Below are 19404 nucleotides of genomic sequence, written 5' to 3' on the forward strand. Positions count from 1 at the left end.
TGTAAGTTACTTGTCATCTAATTTGCAACAACAGAAGTCACACTGATGTTACTTTATATTAACAATTAAATTAAAATTCACAAGCTAACAATAAATATCTAGCAAAAAAAATTAACCGTTTCTGCTTAAACTAACATCTTATAACCCTAAGATAAGTTACTTGCCATTTAATCTGCAACAACAGAAGTCACACTGATGTTACTTTAAGTTGAATTACGCTGGTAACTGAGACATTGCAAAATGTATTTTTTTTTCGTAGTAAATAAAGAGTTTTGAGTTGATAGTATTATTATTTACCCAATAATCACGAAGTCAAAACTATTTGTCGGCACGTCTATGACCTCATTAAACAATTTTTTAGAAAAAATGGCACGTTGGTGCATAAAGGTTCGCCACCCCTGGTCTAGGTAAAGTAAAAGATGTTATGCATATACATCAGGAAAATCATTTCAACCCTAATACGGTAACCTTAATGTGGGGTCAAATTTACTGCAACATAGCAGCAAGTTAAATCACTTTTTGTTTCACTAACTGCTTATAGATGTCTCATTTTAGTTCATGTAACATCCATGCGGCCCTAAAAGTATCCATATGGCCCGCAATTCTTTTGATATATTTGGTTATTAAGGTTATTAAAAATAACATTAGGACGTAACCACAACTCCAAGTATTGAACAAACTTGATCACATTTTGAATCTTTTTACAAAAGATTTAGAAATAATTAGTTTTTTTTATATCCCTAATGATATAAAGTCGCAATAAATTACCGTTCATTTGGAGATTTCTTTTCAATGGTTGAAATTTTTAACTAGCGAGTTATTGCAAAATCTTATGTTCACGCAGATTGCGCACTTCAAGAACGTAACTGCGAGACCTCCCTATTTTTATTTCTTTGTTAGTAAAAATCATGAGCAGAATGGCATATCTTTAATATAATCCCCATTTATTAATGTAAAAGAACTAATTTAATTATTTTGAATGACATTTAAATTATTAATTTTTATTCAATTATAAAACTTTTTTGTGCTTTTATTGTTCCTATAGTTACACTAAAACAAGTTTTCATTTTATAATTTCAATGTAGAAAAAAAATCAAAAGCAGTTTTAATGAGCGAGTTGTTTTTTCCTCAGACGGTAATTAGGTTCAAACAGAAGAAAATATAAAAATAATATTTTTAAAAATCAATTTTTTGTAGTGGAGAAAAATAATTAAAAAACAAAAATTTGAAAAACGAAAAGCGTGAGGCGCATGAAATACAGTATGTGTGCTCATGAGAATATATGTATGTATATCTGTAATTGTATCTGAATGTGGATGCGTGTGTGGTTGTGCATGTTTATGAGTAAGAAAATGTGTATAGGTATGTGTATATGTAGTGCTATGTATTTCATGCACCCCACGTTTTTCGTTGTTCAAATTTTTGTTTAATTATAATTCTCCACTACAAAAATGTGGTTTTTAAAAATATTATTTTTTTGTACTCACTTCGAAAATCTCAATTTTTTCACTCACTGTGCACAAAACTTTTCAACTGACATGTGACACTCATTTGAAATAATCGAATCGACAACAAAAGACAATTTCGAAAATATTAATTTTTCTTTAATTTTATTTTACTTTGTATGTTTTTTTTTCGCTTCATTTTCATGCATTGTCATCCAATTCTGAACTATGTGCCAAATTTGGAGTCTGTAGCTAGTCGGGAAGTTAGTTTAAAATCGATTACAAAATTCCACCCGAACAGACATACATGAAGGCAAGTTAATATAAACGTTGTAAAATAACTTATTGCATATATTTTTTTCAAATTTCAGTTTTTTCTCAGTTAAATTACAGAATTCAAAGTTAAATTTACGAAGGTCTTTGGGTCTAAATATTTTAAAATGTTCTAGCTTGTTTCTCACTGAAAACCTTTTATAAAATATTGAGTAAAATGTTATTTGCATGCGTATAAAAAGATACTATTCTTTAAAGATTGTATTATACTATCATAATAAAATGGCATAGAATATAGGACCAATTTATGAGCCTTTACTTTTTTTCTACTAAAAAGCTTAATATTTCATCTTTTTTACTCGCCTTAAAAAACCACAAAATATAATAACTACTGATTTATTCGAAACAAAAAATATTTACTTTGGGTTTTTATTGCTCGAATAATGAATGTTCCATAAAACATCCTCATGTTAAAAAAAAAGTAAACTTAATTATTTAGCAAAGCTACTGCGTAAAAAATTGCTATACATTTTTAATTTCGCTAAGAAAAATAAATAAAACTTTAAAAATATTCGACTTATAAATCACAAACATTTGAAATACAAAATATCAAGTAAAGCAAAAAAGTTTCAAATATTAGATATGCTTTTTACAAACAAAAAAATAGGTACTTTATAAATTTGTTTTGTTTAAAATAATTTGTTAAGTGATTTTTCTTCTTAAATTTGGATAAAATTATACAAGGTTGTACTAAAAGTAATATTAATAAGATGCCGTCAACAAAGATGCAAAGATTTGAGAAGATTAATTTCGAGGGAGAGGTAACAAGTACCACATCAAGCATTTTAGTTCAAATACACTGAAGAGCCAAAAAAAACTGGTATACCTGCCTAATATCGTGTAGGGCCCCCTCGAGCACGCAGAAGTGCCGCAACACGACGTGGCATGGATGCGATCAATGTGTGAGGTAGTGCTGGAGATAATTGACACCATGCATCCTGCAGGGCTGTCCATAAATCAGTGGGAGTAAGAGGGGGAGGAGATATCTTCTGAACATCACGTTGCAAAACATCCCAAATATGTTCAACAATGTTCATGTCTGGAGATTTTGGTGGTCAGCGGAACTGTCTAAATTCAGAAGAGTGCTCTTGGATCCACTCCCAGACTCGAGCATTATTGAACATATTTGGGATGCCTTGCAACGTGATGTTCAGAAGATATCCCCACCCCCTCTTACTCCCACTGATTTATGGACAGCCCTGCAGGATTCATGGTGTCAATTATCTCCAGCACTACTTCAATGTATTGATCGAATCCATGCCATGTCGTGTTGCGGCACTTCTGCGTGCTCGTGGGGGCCCTACACGATATTAGGCAGGTATACCAGTTTTTTTGGCTCTTCAGTGTATATTCTAGTAATTTAAAATGTTTTATTTTAACTTACATCCTTAAAAAATATAAAGTTAGACTTCACTCTTTTATATAAATATTTTATTTACTAGTTTTTAATTGCGCTTTTTCTTGTAAATATTAATCTAAATTCAAGCAATATTGTACAAATTTTATGATCTAATTATATTTTATAACACTTTGTTTTTTTTAAAAGTAAAATGTAATGTGATCTATAAATAAGTTTCTGTATTTCGGGTATATGTATATCGAATGTAGTTTTACTTGTGACAATGGTATAGCAAAAAAGAGGTAATCGAAGTTATTGAAAAATAGGACTTCAATCATGGGCTACCGTTTTTTTGCTCATCAAAACAATAAGACCTGGCGAATGTCAAATGCGATTAATTCTTTTAGAATTACTAAAAACTGTCATTGCCAGATTCAGTATAATACTAATGTACATAGATTTTATCGTTTGAGAGAATAAAATTGCACTTAGATTTTTATTAGTTGTCTAAACCAGTTGTATGTTTAACAAAAAAAGCATTTATCAGAAGAATTAGCATAGTTTGTTGCTTAGCTGTTGGACCGCTTTCAGTTTTCCACAAACATGTTTGATGTTACGTAAATACATAGTTTAAATCGCTTTCAAACTCATTTTATAAGGCAGTAACAAAACATTTATAGAACTCCTAAGCGCCGCAAGTGTTCAACTGCTGTAAAAGTATTCCTTGATGTAGAAATTAACATTGAGATGTTTCTAAACGTTTTGAATGTTCCTTAAATTTATAGTTCACTTTCTTTGTTTAGGAGTTCAATACGTTAGGAGTTCAATTGTGCTACTAGTGTTGATCAATCTAGTTTAATTTTCCAACTCTTTATAATCTTTTCAGATTATAAAGAGTTCTAAATATTTAGCAATTTCAAAAACACAATTTTAATTATTTCTCAGGAAATAATCGAATTTTAACTATACCAATTCAGCTGCATCTGAAAAAATAACGAGTAATAACATTTGCACATTGCAATGAATGCTGAGATTAAATTCTATGCATATTAAAGATATTCAGAGCCGTACACTAAGCTTCACGTAGGTAGCTATAAGAAGGAATTTAAACTCAATAAAAATTTTATGTTTAGGTTGTAAAAGGAAATTTGTCGATATTATGTTAAAAGAAAGCACTTAAACATGCAAAATTAAAGAATTAGAAAGGTAAAAAGTGTGAATCGAAAGTTTCTAATTGCTTCAAATTTCGCAGATTTCTTTAAGTAAATTAGAAATGTGACTTTCCCCTCAAAAAAATTACACTTTATTTTGATTGCTAAATTGTAATTTTTGAAAGGACACAAAATCCCAGGAATTTAATTTTGAAGAAATTTTTATCAAAAGTAATTACAAAACGATAGCTCAATGACTTATTGAAATATGCATTTTGAAAGAAGAAATCTTTCAATCTGAGGATAAAACTCAACTCAAACGTATGTTTTCCTGAACATTTTTAAGGTATATACAATTTCAGAAATTAATCTCTGAAACAGAAGAAGAAATCTTTCAATTTGAGGATAAAACTCAACTCAAACTATGTTTTCCTGAACATTTTTAAGGTATATACAATTTCAGAAATTAATCTCTGAAACAGATTTATTTAAACCTGTCAGCAAAATAAAAAAAGGCAGATGCTTGATTCTCAGCGAATAATCATTTTAAGATTTTTGCGTGATATTTTATGCTTTGTCACATTATGAACTGTTCAATACGCTCAAAATTTACGCATCAAATTTAAGCCTTTGATAGTTCAAATTAGTATACAGTATTGTGGTTCAGGAATCTATATTTTGGTTCAACATTGAACCAACTTTTCTGAAAAGTTGTCAATTGAAAGAACGATAAATTAAAATTTCACGTATATTAAATGAAGTTACATGTAACACCAGTTATTAACTTTAATTTTATAATCTTTGGTAAAATTTTGATCGTCTTAAAAGTTGGATATAAGGTAAATGAGCAAAAGTGAATTTAGCATCAACTAAATTTATGAACTACCATATATACTTTCCATATTTCCTTTTCAATCCTAAAATTTGAGGCTAAACAAGAGCTAAGATCCATTGTGCAGTTGGTATTAGGATTAGAAATTTTATTTTTGCGCGGTGTACATGGCTACTAGTGTTTCAAATAGGTTTGTTCATAAGTTTAAAATAAAGAGTAAAAGTAAAATAGTAAATACTATTTGAAACGACCCCCACGGAAGATTTCTGAATGTTTTAAGGAAAACCATTAAATACACATTAATACATACAAGACTAATTTATTTGTTCCTCATTTTAAATGTACATCAAAACTAAGAAAAAGTCACAAATTATAACAGAAATAAAACGCTCACAAATTCCAGCATACATTCAGTACAAGTTCTAACATACTGGACTACCAATGCTAAAAAAAATTCTATTGCCAAGCAGAGATCAAACAAAAATTCACATTTGTAAATACTAATTTAGTTATACATGCAATTTAAGAAATTTAGCACTACTACATATAAATAATTTAAGAGAAACTTTACTACAGTTCACTAGTTTACAAGAACTAAAATTTAAAGTTCGTTCAAAAACTAGAATTCGGGGAACAAAAACAAAATTCTATTTAAATAAATTTCTTTTCGCACTTTTTCTAATTAAACATATTAGATTAGTAAGAATCAATTGCAAACTTTCTATGCTCATTATAACAAAATGATTTTTATTAAGAGACTAAATTTATTAATTCAGTGAAAAGTGATATTTCGATTGTTTTCCAACTAAAATTTAAAATAAACTATCACTTAATTTATTAATTTCAGTTACTAATTTCATTTTATAAAATTTTCGGGGTTTTAATTATCAATGTTAAACTTTGTAGCCTCGTAATTTTGAATCATACCCAAAAGACAAACGTTTCTCAAACTCTGAAAAAGTCTTGGGTGATAACTTTGAAAAACTAATCGAGCTTTTGTTAAGCCTTAACGTTACATTTAGCAAGGATTCATCATTTTTTTAAAAACTAGAGTATGAAATGGATAATTGAAACAAAATAAAGCTCATGCTACTGAAAGAAAAAGACTTCGTACTGGAAGCTATTCTTATTAATTCCATTTGCTATTATAATCAATTTTCTCAACATTTAATTAAATTATAAAATAATCTTATACAAATTTAAGTCTTCCTCCAGACAGTGATTTACTTTCTACTGAATTTTTGGTTCAACACAACATTTATAGGTCGCACATGAATATGCATCAATTCACGACAAAAAGAACAAACAAGATGTTGAAAATACAAATTGAACATTGACTGAAAGTTATAATTTGAGTTGGAAACTTATTTACTTAGGATTATACAACTTAATTCCTTATCTCTATTGAATATCCACATTTTTGTTCTATTATCTTTCTCTATAGCAGAAAAGAACATTAATAGAAATTTATAAATTTCAGGCTGTTTAAAAAAAAAAAGGTAAATTTGAAAAGTTGCAATTACGCTGAATCTGAGAGATCAAATTCATGCCTTTTCTTATAAAAGCAGCATTTTAAAGAAAATCTGTAGAAACATTACTAATACCCTATAATCTGTTACACGTTCAATATGTAAAGTGCCTCAGTTGAAGAATTGAAACATATGCAAAATCAATGATCTGAATCTGATAAATTTACTTCATAATTTGTTTTTTGTTTTTTAAAAATTCCTTTCTTATTTAAAAGAAGTAAATTACATTACATTAAAAGGATCATTCAAGATTTTTTTTAAATGTGAGATTTAGAATACATTTTATTCTTATTTTATGCCACAGTTGAGATAAAACTTTCCCGCAATTTTAGCTTTTATGGCTCAATTTTAATAAAAGTTAATTGAAAGCTCGTATTTAAAGTGACAGTTTGATTTGACAGTTTTGTTTTGAGAAACACCATTAAATACACATTAATACTTACAAGACTAATTTATTATTTCCTCATTTTAAAAATGCACAACAAAACTGAGAAAAATTTTCAAATTATAACATCGAAATAAACCGCTTACAAATACCATCATACATACAGTACAAATTCTAATATACAGGACAACCAATGAAAAAAAATTTCTATTGCTAAACAGAGTTCAAATGAAAATTCACATGTAAGTGCTAAATTTAGTTATACTTGCAATTTTGATGAAATTTAGCACTACTACATATAAATGATGATTTAAAAAGAAAACTTTACAGTTTACAAGAACTAAAATTTAAAGTTCGTTCAAAAACCAGAATTAGGGGAACTACATTAGGGGATTTCCTACTTTTTCGAATTAAACATTAATAAAAATAAATTGCAAGCTTTCCATGCATTAAAACAAAGTGATTTTTATTGACTAAATTTATTTAATTCAGTGAAAAGTGATATTTCGATTGTTTCCCAACTAAAATTTAAAATAAACTATCACTTCTTAATTTATTAATTTCAGTTAGTAATTTCATTTTATAAAATTTACGGGGTTTTAATTATCAGTGTTGAACTTTGTAGCTTCGAAATTTGAAATCATACCCAAAAGACAAACGTTTATCAAGCACTGAAATAGTCTTGGGTGATTTTTAACCGAATTTTTGTTAAGTTTTAACGTTACAGTAAAGTTATCCGCATATGCAAATCGACAAAAAAGCAACGAAAATCTCCAATAGGTAGCCTGATAAGGGGATTCAAGCTCATGATCCCTTTTATCACTGAGGATATTTTACAGTGGAACTGGAGTATGGGAGAGCCGCAAGCCTAATTCAAATCGACCAGGTCACCATCATCGCTGGGATTTGAATTAGAGTCACCTAAGAGGCAAGCGCTCTATCCCTTGAACATTAGTTTTCATACTTCTACGAAGCATGAAAACTAACACAGCACGAAGCCGAATTGTGCAAAAACATAAATTTGAGTAAGTGAATCGTGAAGTTCCGAAAGTGTGAAACACAAGGCTAAAGCGGTAGCGGCCGTCTACCATTTCCACTTCATGCACCCCATTTTCACAGTCTCTATAATAAGAAATCCAGATTCCAATCCTACGTTAAATATTCCCTGCAAATCAAATTTTATTTTGCTTCTGAATTAAGTTAGTGTTAGGTTTCTGTTAAGATACGTTATAGAGTTACATGTTAGTAATTTATTCAGAGCAAAATAAGATTTGAATCTCTTTAAGAATTCAGAAGTCCCTTTATAAAAATTTTAATTTTTATAAAGATTTCCCCCTATTAAATACTTTTACCTGAAACGTAAGGGACGCAAAAACTAAACTTTACGCGGATACACTAAATATGTTTAGAAACGTAGAAAATCCAACTAAACATTAAGGGGTCTTGTTCAGATATTTAAGTAAAAAGATATTTTATTTAATCTTTCTCAGTCTTCTCAAACTTTCCCTTATTTGCCAATATTTTCTTTCGCCACCAAAAGATTTAAAGTTAAACAAAAATTAAAAAATTTCTTTATTTACTAACTTAAAACAATTTATCCACTTGCAAAAGAACGGCCGTCTACCACTTCCACTTCATGCATCACATTCTCCCAGTCACTTCTGATCATCACTTGCAAGTTCTTATTTAATATTGTCCTATGTTGCATTAATTCAGCAATTCTCATTTCGGTATGAAATTCACTAAATTTAGGCTTTCTTTCAACGGAAGAAAAGTGGCCTTCAGTAATAAAAATTTAGGATCTGATAACAGTTTGGCTAACCATTGGAGTGTTTCGCCGTTTCCTTTCCATCTACTGCAAATGCTGCTCACTAAAAAAACTATTTCGGGAATTTTCACCTTTAGTTCAAACTAAAATAATAAGTTCAGAAAATATTTCTAAGATTGTGGAGCGGCTTTGTATTAAATTGTTCAGATTCAACTTATGTACCGCTATTAGATTTTCTGTAACAGAAACGAGATTGACATATACAACTAAGACGGAAGATTTACTCATTGATTAAGTCAAAAAGTGACCCTGAGTGATTGAATAAGTGACCCTGAAATTATCGTTATTTTATGGAAATTACGGAGAATCAGTTTTCAGGACTGGAAAATTTAAATGGTCATTTAAGAAATACGAAATGGCCATTTCGACTAGAAGTCAAAAATTCAACTCTCCATAATTAATCGCATTAACAGTTTTTATCTCTTACTGAAACATCTTGTTAAACTAAAATAAAAATTGACCTTTACTATTTTAGAGACAATATCTGGAATATAAATAAAGTTTATAAAAATAAAGATTAAATTTCATGAACGATTGTAGAGTCGAAAGTTTAAAATAGTCCCTTTAAATTTTAGTTCTTTAATTTATCATTTAGCAAGGATTCAACATTTTTAAAAAACAAAGGGATAATTGAAACAAAATTAAGTTCATGCTACTGAAAGAAAGACACTTCGTACTTGAAGCAATTATTTAATACCATTTGCTATAAACATTTTCCTCAACATTTAATGAAATTATAAAATACATTTTTATACAAAATTAGTCTTCCTCCAGACAGTAATATACTTCATACATTTTCTACTGACTTTTTAGTTCAACACAACATTTATTGGTCCACATTAATAAGCATACATTAACAAAAACAAGCAAGATGTTAAAAATACAAATAGAACATTCACTGAAAGTTATATAAATTGAGTTTGAAACTTATTTACTTTGTATTAAACAATTTAATTCCCTATCTATTGACAATCCACATTTCTTCTATAGCAGAAAAGAACTTAAAAATTACAGAATGTTTAAAATAAAGCAAATTTTGATAAATACGAATTAAATACGTTAAATACGTACAGTATTTTAAATAATCTGTAGAAACACTACTAATACCCTCTACCTGTTGGAGATTTGAAACAACATATGTAAAACCAGCGACTGAATCTAATAAATTGAACTTCATAAATTTGTTTCTTTCAAAAAAAAATTCCCTTCTTATTTAATGCAAACTATAATTACATTAAAACATCAAAAAGCCCATCGAAATTAAAATTTGAGTATAGATTTTAAATATGAGATTTAGTTAACTTCTCCTCCTATTAAATGCCACAAACTGAACGAAAACTTTACCATGATTTCTGCTTTTTCAAGGCTCTGTTTAAGTAAAAGTTAATTGAAAGTTCGTGTTTAAAATAACAGTTTATACTTTGACAGTAAAGCTTTTGTTCTTCGGAAAATAGTCAGCACACTTCCCACACCAGTTTCTGAAAATTAAAACACTGCTTTTCATGCAAAATCAGTGCGTGCTCATGTTTGATTTAAAATAAAATTTTATTCATTCTACTTAAAATTTTTATAGCAGTACCCAAATACTTATACTTTGCAACCTTTTCCGAAGATACCAGTCACTTTAGCAGAAACTTCAAATTTGAATTAAAAAGAAATTAAAAAACTCATTTAAACCTCGCTCTCAGAAATATGTAAAGGAGAATCGTATATAAATATTGTTCTGTGAAACTGGCATTCGTTCTTTAACAAAGGCTTATTCCGGATTTTTAGAAATCCTGAAATTCTACCTATACATTTCTGGAGATAAAAATTTTATATATTTACTAATCTTTGTGAAGTCAATATGATTACTGGTTTTTAGGAGAAAAAGTCATAAGTAATTTTAGAATTAAACTGAAGTTATGGACTCTTTAAATTTTAATTATCAAAAACAGGCATTTAAAATTAAGTTCGGTGATGGGGAAGCAAATTTCTGATCAAAGACACTGTCTTAACTACTTTACCTTTTTTTAGCAAATTTTACTTGCTTTAAATTGTGAGCTTAAGATCATGCTTATAAGTTTTAAACATGATATTCTGAGACTATTTTACTACTACAGAGTTTATTCAAAAATTTTAGACTCCTCGATATTATTTAACTCTATATTATGGTTTTAAATGTTTCATTATTCCTAATCTTTTGAGCAACGACGTAGAAATGTTTCATTATATACAACATTTCTTTGTTGAAAATAAATAAAAGACCTAAAGAAATTTGAACTTTAAAGAAACAATTTAAGAATAACATATCTACTACGACCACAGTGACTAGAATTCCACTTTTTATTTTTTGCAACAAAAAAGCAATCTGAACATATTGAGGAAAATAAGAAATTCAAGGTATGAAGTTAATCTACCAGTAAAATACATTAGATAATTCAGTACCTTTAAATAAAGATCTAAAATTACAGAATAATTTAACATTCTTACAAATTAATACTGGTTCAAAATTTGAGATTATCCAACACCATTTATAAAGGCTAGTGATCTAATTTTGACCTAAGCATTTTCAAAGAATCAATATTTTAGTCATTTCTAAAAATATTTACTTTAAACTAGATATTGTAACTATATAGTTTGGAAAGGAACAGATAATCTGTTATTCATAATCTTCAGAATTTACAAATTTCAGCAATTTTTATAATTCATTTTCATTATAATAAGAAATCCGGATTCCAATCCTATGTTAAATATTCCACGCAAATCAAATCTTATTTTGCTTCTGAAATAAGTTAGTGTTAGGTTTCTGTTAAGATAAGTTATAGAGTTACTTGTTAGTAATTTACTCAGAGCGAAATAAGATTTGAATCTCTTCTGAAGAATTCAGAAGCCACTTTATAAGAATTTTAATTTTCATAAAGATTTCCCCCCTATTAAATACTTTTACCTGAAACATAAGGGACGTAAAAATTAAACTTTACGCAGATAAACTAAATATGTTTAGAAACTTAAAAAATCCAACTAAACATTAAGGGGTCTTGTTCAGATATTTAAATAAAACGCAATTTTATTTCATCTTTTTCAGTCTTCACTTCAAACTTTCCCTTATTTGCAAATATTTTCCTTCGCCACCAAAAAATTTAAAGTTTAACAAAAATATTAAAAAACTTCCTTATTTACTAACTTAAAACAATTGTCCACTTGCAAAGCTTTTCAGGTTCTATTAAATCTTAGAAAACTTTAAAATGAGAGCAAATAAATTTTTAATATGCGTGGAGTGGAAAAAAAGCAAAAACTCCAAGTCACTGTGGTGCTTAGAATTAGGGTAAATCATGGTAATTCTTTAAACTTTTTTTAGACAGAAAAAAATCGAATTGTGATTTAAAAATTAATGATCTAGAATATTCTTAAACACTTTATTAGCCCTTTCCGAAGCTACAATTTTAGATTGAAAACTTTAGTGGTGCAGAACACTAGAAAAATCGTCCTTAAACATTACATTGAAAGTAAAGATACTGTAGCTCTTAGTTATTTAATCAGTGGTTGCAAAAAATCCGTGAGTTTAGTTTTACATTTCTAGTGTTTTGTTAAGTATGTCGAATTAGTAATCGTTTTTATTAAGCTTCTTCCGATATTTACTTGCGTCCCATATCTATTTTCTGAAACTGATTACAAGCAAAACATTTTGCTATATCTTAATAAAAAAGTAAACTAGTTACTAAATAAATATGTTAGATTATTGGAATTACATAAATACTTGATAAATTTTTCATTGAGAACTTTTTGTATTTTATAAAGTGTATTTAAGATCTTTTAATGATGAATAACCTTTTTAGATCTAGAAGTGAGTCTTATTGAGCAGTGAGTCGCCAAAAAGTCACCGGTGTTTTGTGCTGTATTTTATAACTATAAATTATTAAAAAGCTGAATACGTTTGTCACTTGTTTTGGCCTAAATACAAAATGAAAAAGTGCAAATTGGTTTAATGAAAATTCTGTGTCGAAGGGTTAAAAAAGGAGGGGTCTGTTAAAACTAAAATTACTTCGTCGAATCGAAGAAATTTACTACTGCCAACTATTTGAGAAGTCGCAGAAACAAGGAAAACATATGAAGATAATGTTTGAAATTTCCAGATTACAGCAGATTTCTAATCTAAATGATAGAATGTTTCTGCTCTGTTTAAATTATAAATATCTAAATGTTTTGGATCATTTAGTTTAGTCGGACTGATGATCATTTTTAATATTAAAAATATTAAATAGCCATTATGTAGTTTTATAAATGTTAATACTTTATATTCTATTGCCGATTATACTATATATGACTAAAATTGGTTTCTAGCCCTTTGAAAATTTTAATTTTGCTACCCCTTACGATAAACATATTTATATTTATTTCTCTATCATTTTACCGTTTAATAGAAAATGTATCTAGTTTTTCAATTCAATATTATTCTGCTTTTACAATTTCAGTTTTACCCCTTTGGCTTTCCCCCCCCCCCATTACTTATAATCATTATATTTTACTATTAAAACACAATTTTTAAACTTACTCTAATATAGTAAATTTCCGTTTAATGCAGCAATTTATTAATCTGTATCCACATTTAAAATAAAAATAAACAATGCCATATTGAGTTGGAATTTTGGATTTAAGTTAGAGAACCAGTAAATCTAAATTCACTTTTCATAAAAATTTAATTTTTAGAAATTATTTTTACCCAACCTGCATCTTTAAATGCAAAACATATTAAGATTTTTATCTCTCCCGTTTCAAGCTTTGAAAACATTTAGATTTGTTATATTTTTAAAGAAATTAAAATGTAAGATTTGCAATTTTTTTTAAACTTTTATTTAAACTTATAAATTACTTTGCTTATTCAACTGTTTATGAAGACTGAATGGTTTTAACGTTGAAATTAACATAGACAGTTTAAATGCGCCAATTCATATTACTATTCCTTCCAGCATTTATCGTAGAATTAACTAAATAAAGACTTAAACCACTAACATAAGAAACAAATAGAAGTCCAACTTATGATTTTCAGTCAAACTATTTGCAAATTAAAGATTTCATTACTAAAAAACATTTAAAAATTTTTTTAAAAAAAGCATATTTAAAGTTTCAAATAGTTAATTTTTTTTTAAACAGATTTTAACATTAGAATAGATACGGCTTAATTTACAAGATTAAGAATGCATAGGTTTAACAAATTCTTTAACAGTCAGTTATTTGACTTCCTTTTCATTTCTTAACTAGTTCTGTACTGATAAAAAGGCATACTGATATGTACATCAAAACAGGAAACAATTAGTTCGAGTTACACATTTGCCTCCGTACTTTATACCAAACTTTATGCTGTACAAAAAACATCAACTGAAATAGTATATTTTGAATAAGTATTTTGAAACAGTTGTCAATTCCCTAAAACAAAGTTTCGTAAAAAATTTATAAGTGCAGCTGCGAAATAATTTTTAAGTTCGAAGAAAAATATAGACTAACTTATTGTAGGGTGTGGCAAAACTTTATTGCAAGTAGACTTCCATGAACTATTGCTCTGTTGTCGTTGCTCTGTCTATTGACGGGAATTTAGATGTACACAGACTTCTGTTGATTCTGATAGAAGAACTAATGACTGCACTCTTGACGAAAATGGTAGTGAAGCTCCTGCTGTAAGAAAAAGACATTCATTAGTCACGAAGAAAAACTTAATTCATGTATAGCTTAAAAATCTTAATTTGAAACACTTTCTTAAAATTTATCACTATTCCATCGATTTAGTTTAAATTTTGTATTTTAAAGCTTGAGTTTAAAATAAAAAAAAAATTTGTTTTTGTACCGAATTTTTCAACCACTAACATATTCAAAGCTATTCGTTATCAGGGATCGATCAAGACAAATTCTGGCCCAAGGTCCACAACATTTTCAGGGACCCTAACAAAATATTTTGAAATTAAATTTCTGGAGAGTAGTTCTAACTATAAAAAGAATCCATTGAACTGAAGTGCACGATTCAAGAGAAACACTCTAAAAAATTTTGAAAGTGGGTAATTGAAGATTATTTTCGAAGATAAAGTTTAAACAAGTAATTAAAGCAAAATATAAAACAAAACAATGTTGTAGGAAAATAAAAATAGTTTGGTGACCACCAGCAATTGAAATCAGTGATTTTTGTTAAAGTCACCGATTAGCTGAATTATATTAAAGAGTGCAGCCTTCCATCTACAGCTTTACATATTTAAGTTCTTGTTGACACTAATCATTTATAAGAGAAATTTCGAATATGCATTCTCGTTGCACTTGCTTAAGCCATTGGAGTAAAGATTGCACCAATTAAAATTCAGCTGCACTTTCGAAATTGATTAGTGCCATCTTTACACCAGTTTGGTTTATCACACTATAAAGAAAATTTGAAAATGCATTTTTTGAGATAAACTGCTTCTTTCAGTATTTTTTAAATAAAATATTGTGGATTTCTTACTAATTTTTGAGGCCAGTGTAAGCCCGTGCCTAATGGGCCTAGGCGATAATCAGACCCTGGTTATGCAAGATTATCTTTTGATACACTAGTTTTCAAAACTATTCTGCACAAAAAGTTTTCAGTTAACTTTACCTATGGTAATGTACCGAAAAGAAAACAAAGCATTAAAAAGATTCTTGAGATTGAGTACCACCCAAATTTCGATTACAAATCTATAAAAAAGGTATATTCTAAGAGCATAAATTTGTTTAAATTCGCTACCTGATTGTTTAATTATCATATTCATAATTGATTCTTACGAAGATTGTACAAAGTATAATAAGCACATGTGCAATTATAAGTATACAGCTTTTATAAGCACATTATAATTTAATAAGCACATGGTTTTTATTGAATAGTTAAAAAGACACCTTTTTTTAATTTTTACTTGTTTGCTTTAAGTTTAATTTTTCGAGTGAAAACCTCATTTCTAAAGAAACCTGTTCGTTCTATAAAAACCGAAAAAACCAGTGCTAGATCCAAGAAACAACTTAGTTTAAAAAACTCAAAGAATAGCCACGTCGAGTATTACATTCTTGCAGTATTTTTGAAATATGTCTTATTAAGCCACTCCTTTAAGCGTACAAATGTTGTGCATGAAGGCTATAATTTTATTTAAATCTGACGATTTTATTTTCTTTCTACTCAATTTTTAACGATATTTTGAATAAAATTTATCACAATTTGCTTTTATGACAGAGTTTTTGATAAATTCAGGATTCAATGCAAGACGACAACATTAAAGCAATATAAGTTGAACTCAAAAATACAATTGTGAAACAAAATGGCGGCTGAAATATGGCGAGCAAAAGTAAAAATAATACAGTACGTTTAAATAATTAATATAGCAATGAAATTAAAATAATTTTCGTAATTTTTTATTATAAATGAAAAGCAAATTATATTTCCGAAGTAATGTTACAAAATAACTCTAATTAGAAAATAACGCAAAACCCTGAAAAAAACATAACTTTTGTTTTTCGGTATATTTAGTCCACCTTTGCAATACGGGCAAAATGGGGCAAGTTTTTTCGAAAGAAACATCAAAGAAGAAAACAAAAAAAAAAGTTTAGCCAATTACCTCGTGGAACTTTTTGGAACTAATTTTCGAAAGTCATTCAAACATTGTAAAACGTCAAATGATAAGATATAAACTTTAAGTTTGTCAAGAGTATTAACTTATCCAACAAATTGAAAATTTTTATAATTTAACACTAACTAATTACTCTGATAAAAATGTAACAGTAAGGTAATATTCCTGTATATGTTTCTGAAATAAAAATCTTAAAGTTACATTTAAAACAATTTTTGTTAACATATTTTTCATTAAATTGTACTCTCGTCGGTCCAAAAAGTAAATTATAATCTTTGGAAAGATTATGAATACTTAATTTGGGCTACATTAAAACTGCCTACACATATTCTGGTTGAAAATTAATTTTTTTCTTTTGGCCAAAGATCATAATCTTCTGTCCCACAGAGCAACGTAGAGCTTTATCGTCTATTGTCTTTTATCATAGTCTTTTCTAAATTAGAATTTTATTGTAATATTCAGACATTTTAAAGTTGCCTGTTAGTAAAACGGCCTCAGTGAGAAAAATAAATGAAAACAACAATTCAGTAAATTATTTAAATTATCATTTAAACAAAAATGCGAAAAGTTTTTTGAAAATAATTAATTGAATATATCACTTACCGGAAAAGGATGCTGTTGAAATATGCATTCGCACTGGCAAATTTTAAATTACATCTGCGATCTGGAAGATGCAATGGAATATTCGATTTAGGATAAATTGTCCGATTTCTTTTCATTTTTGAAACTATATAAAGTTCGATCAAAACCACTAATCTAAAACATCCGTACACCATATACATTGAATATAAAGAAAAAACGTCAAAATTATCGTATATAACTACAACCACTTATTAGAAAAAATAACAATTTCGATGTAAAAATTCAAGACAGTCACAACCTGGTCGCTAAATCTTAGGACAGAGGAACAAACTCTCGATTTCGGACATATATATACTCCATAAAAATGCCGATAACGATTATTTTATACAAAAATTTAATTTTGAAAAGGGGCCTCCCTAGCCGAGTGATATCACCCGCAATAGGCTGTGAGAATCGTGAAGATTTCAGGATCGTAACCCTGAATGTATTCTTCGCGATGTGCTTCAAGCATCATTGGCTACGGTCAGCGTGCGGGTGGGTGACCACTTGGATCCTTGATATTGGTCCTCGTTAAACTGTTCTTCCGTAAAGTGCTCGACGTCGCGTGCAGGTCATCGGGCTACCGAAACGTGGGTACCATCCCCTCTGCAGAGTATCAAAATTGTGATGGCATTGTCCTCGGATCATCCTCAGGGATGCTTCCCAGACCGTCGCCAATTGCCCATTGTGCAGCTCTAGTGCGACGCAATTGAACTACAACATCGAGATGTCCTTCACTAAGCTGTTCTACCTGTCCTTCTTCTTGATAAAGGTTTATAAGCCTAAATTGAGCACACAAGTCTTCAAATGTTTGCAAGTTCAATAAAGCAACGTCCCGCAGTGGACTGATCGTTAAGACACGGTTCCCAGCAGATCACCGAAGTCAAGCATCACTGGCTACGGTCAGTGTGCGGGTGGGTGACCACTTGGATCAGTCTGCGTAGGGACCGAGGGTGTGCGGTATTGGTCCTCGTTAAACTGTGCTACCGTAAAGTGCTCGACTTCGCGCGCAGGTCGTCGGGCTACCGAAGCGGGGGTGCCATCCCTTCCGCGGAGGATCAAAATTGTGATGGCATGTCTTCGGATCATCCTCCGGGATGTTTCCCATATGGTCACCAATAGCCCATTGTGCAGCTCAAGTGCGACGTAAATTAACAACAACCAACAACAACAATCAATAAAGCAACACCGAAATAGCCGTGAGTTCTAGAAGGTTAGTGAAGGAAATTGCAGCAAGCAGTATTGTTTTATTCATTGTTCTGCAGCAGAAGTTTTGATAATTACAAATGTTCTGCGAGTTTCGTTAAAAATAATCAAACAACTCTCATTTCTTAAATCGTCGCCAATAGCCCATTGTGCAGCTCTAGTGCGACGCAAATTAACAACAACAACAACAACAACAACATTTCTTAAATAATGATAATTCTTTGAGGAACATTTCGTTTCATTTTGCAAACAAAAATTACAAAAACAGTTAATACCTAATTACTGAATTAATTTAATTTATTTATAGTTACACTTTTAAGTAACATAAAGTATATATATAACGTTTTTATATATTGTAGTAGTAGTTCATTAACATCGCACTAGAGCTGCACAATGGGCTACTGCCGACGGTCTGGGAAACATCCCTGAGAATGATACGAAGACATGCCATCACAATTTCGATCCTTTGCCGAGGAGATGGCACCCCCGCTTCGGTAGCCCGACGACTTGCAAACGAAGGCGAGCACTTTACGGTAGAACAGCCATACCGCACACCCTCGGTCCCTACTCAGAGTGATCCAAGTGGTCACCCACCAGCACACTGACTGCAGCCAGTGATGCTTGACTTCGGTGATCGTCTGGGAACCGTGTCTTAACGATCAGTCCACTGCGGGACTTTTTTATAATGCATTTTGTTACCTTTGATACGTAAATATTTAAATGAAAGTGTACAGAGCAAAGGATAGCTAAAGAAGAATAAACTGTGCACAAACTTACATATTTGTATGGTTGATTCAAAAAATAAGTTTCAAACATTTGGCATTTTGAAAGTCAATTCATTAGGGGCTTGTGTTACCAATATAAAGAACGGCTTATATAAGCTTGTCAAGTTGAAGCGCAGTGTAGAAAACATCGCAAGGATACATCCATATTTGATGTGGGGATTCGAACTTCTAAAACATTCTAAATGACATTTTCTTTTCAGCTGTCAAATCTTCAAACAAAAAAAAGAAAAATAAATAAAATGTTGTTGCTAATCTCGGAATCGTCTAGCAGCGCTAGATGACTCCCATGAATCCGAACACTTCCAAAAACTCCATAAAAGGACTGGAGTCTCGCACGACTTCATCTTTACCGAAC

The 19404-nt window shown here is 29.7% G+C and overlaps 1 long non-coding RNA gene across 1 annotated transcript; it reads right to left on the reverse strand.

The window, feature by feature from the left end:
* Positions 1–5403: 5403 nt before the first annotated feature.
* On the reverse strand, positions 5404–17521 carry LOC147806636 (uncharacterized). The gene is made up of 2 exons (XR_015436062.1): positions 17041–17521; positions 5404–14494 (listed from the first exon to the last, which is right to left on the reverse strand). It is a non-coding gene; the product is annotated as an uncharacterized LOC147806636 (long non-coding RNA).
* Between the last annotated feature and the right edge of the window lie 1883 nt (positions 17522–19404).

This window comes from Parasteatoda tepidariorum, chromosome 8, assembly GCF_982258835.1.
Source record: "Parasteatoda tepidariorum strain Cologne lab strain chromosome 8, Ptep-v5.0, whole genome shotgun sequence".
Classification (NCBI taxonomy): Eukaryota; Metazoa; Arthropoda; class Arachnida; order Araneae; family Theridiidae; genus Parasteatoda; species Parasteatoda tepidariorum.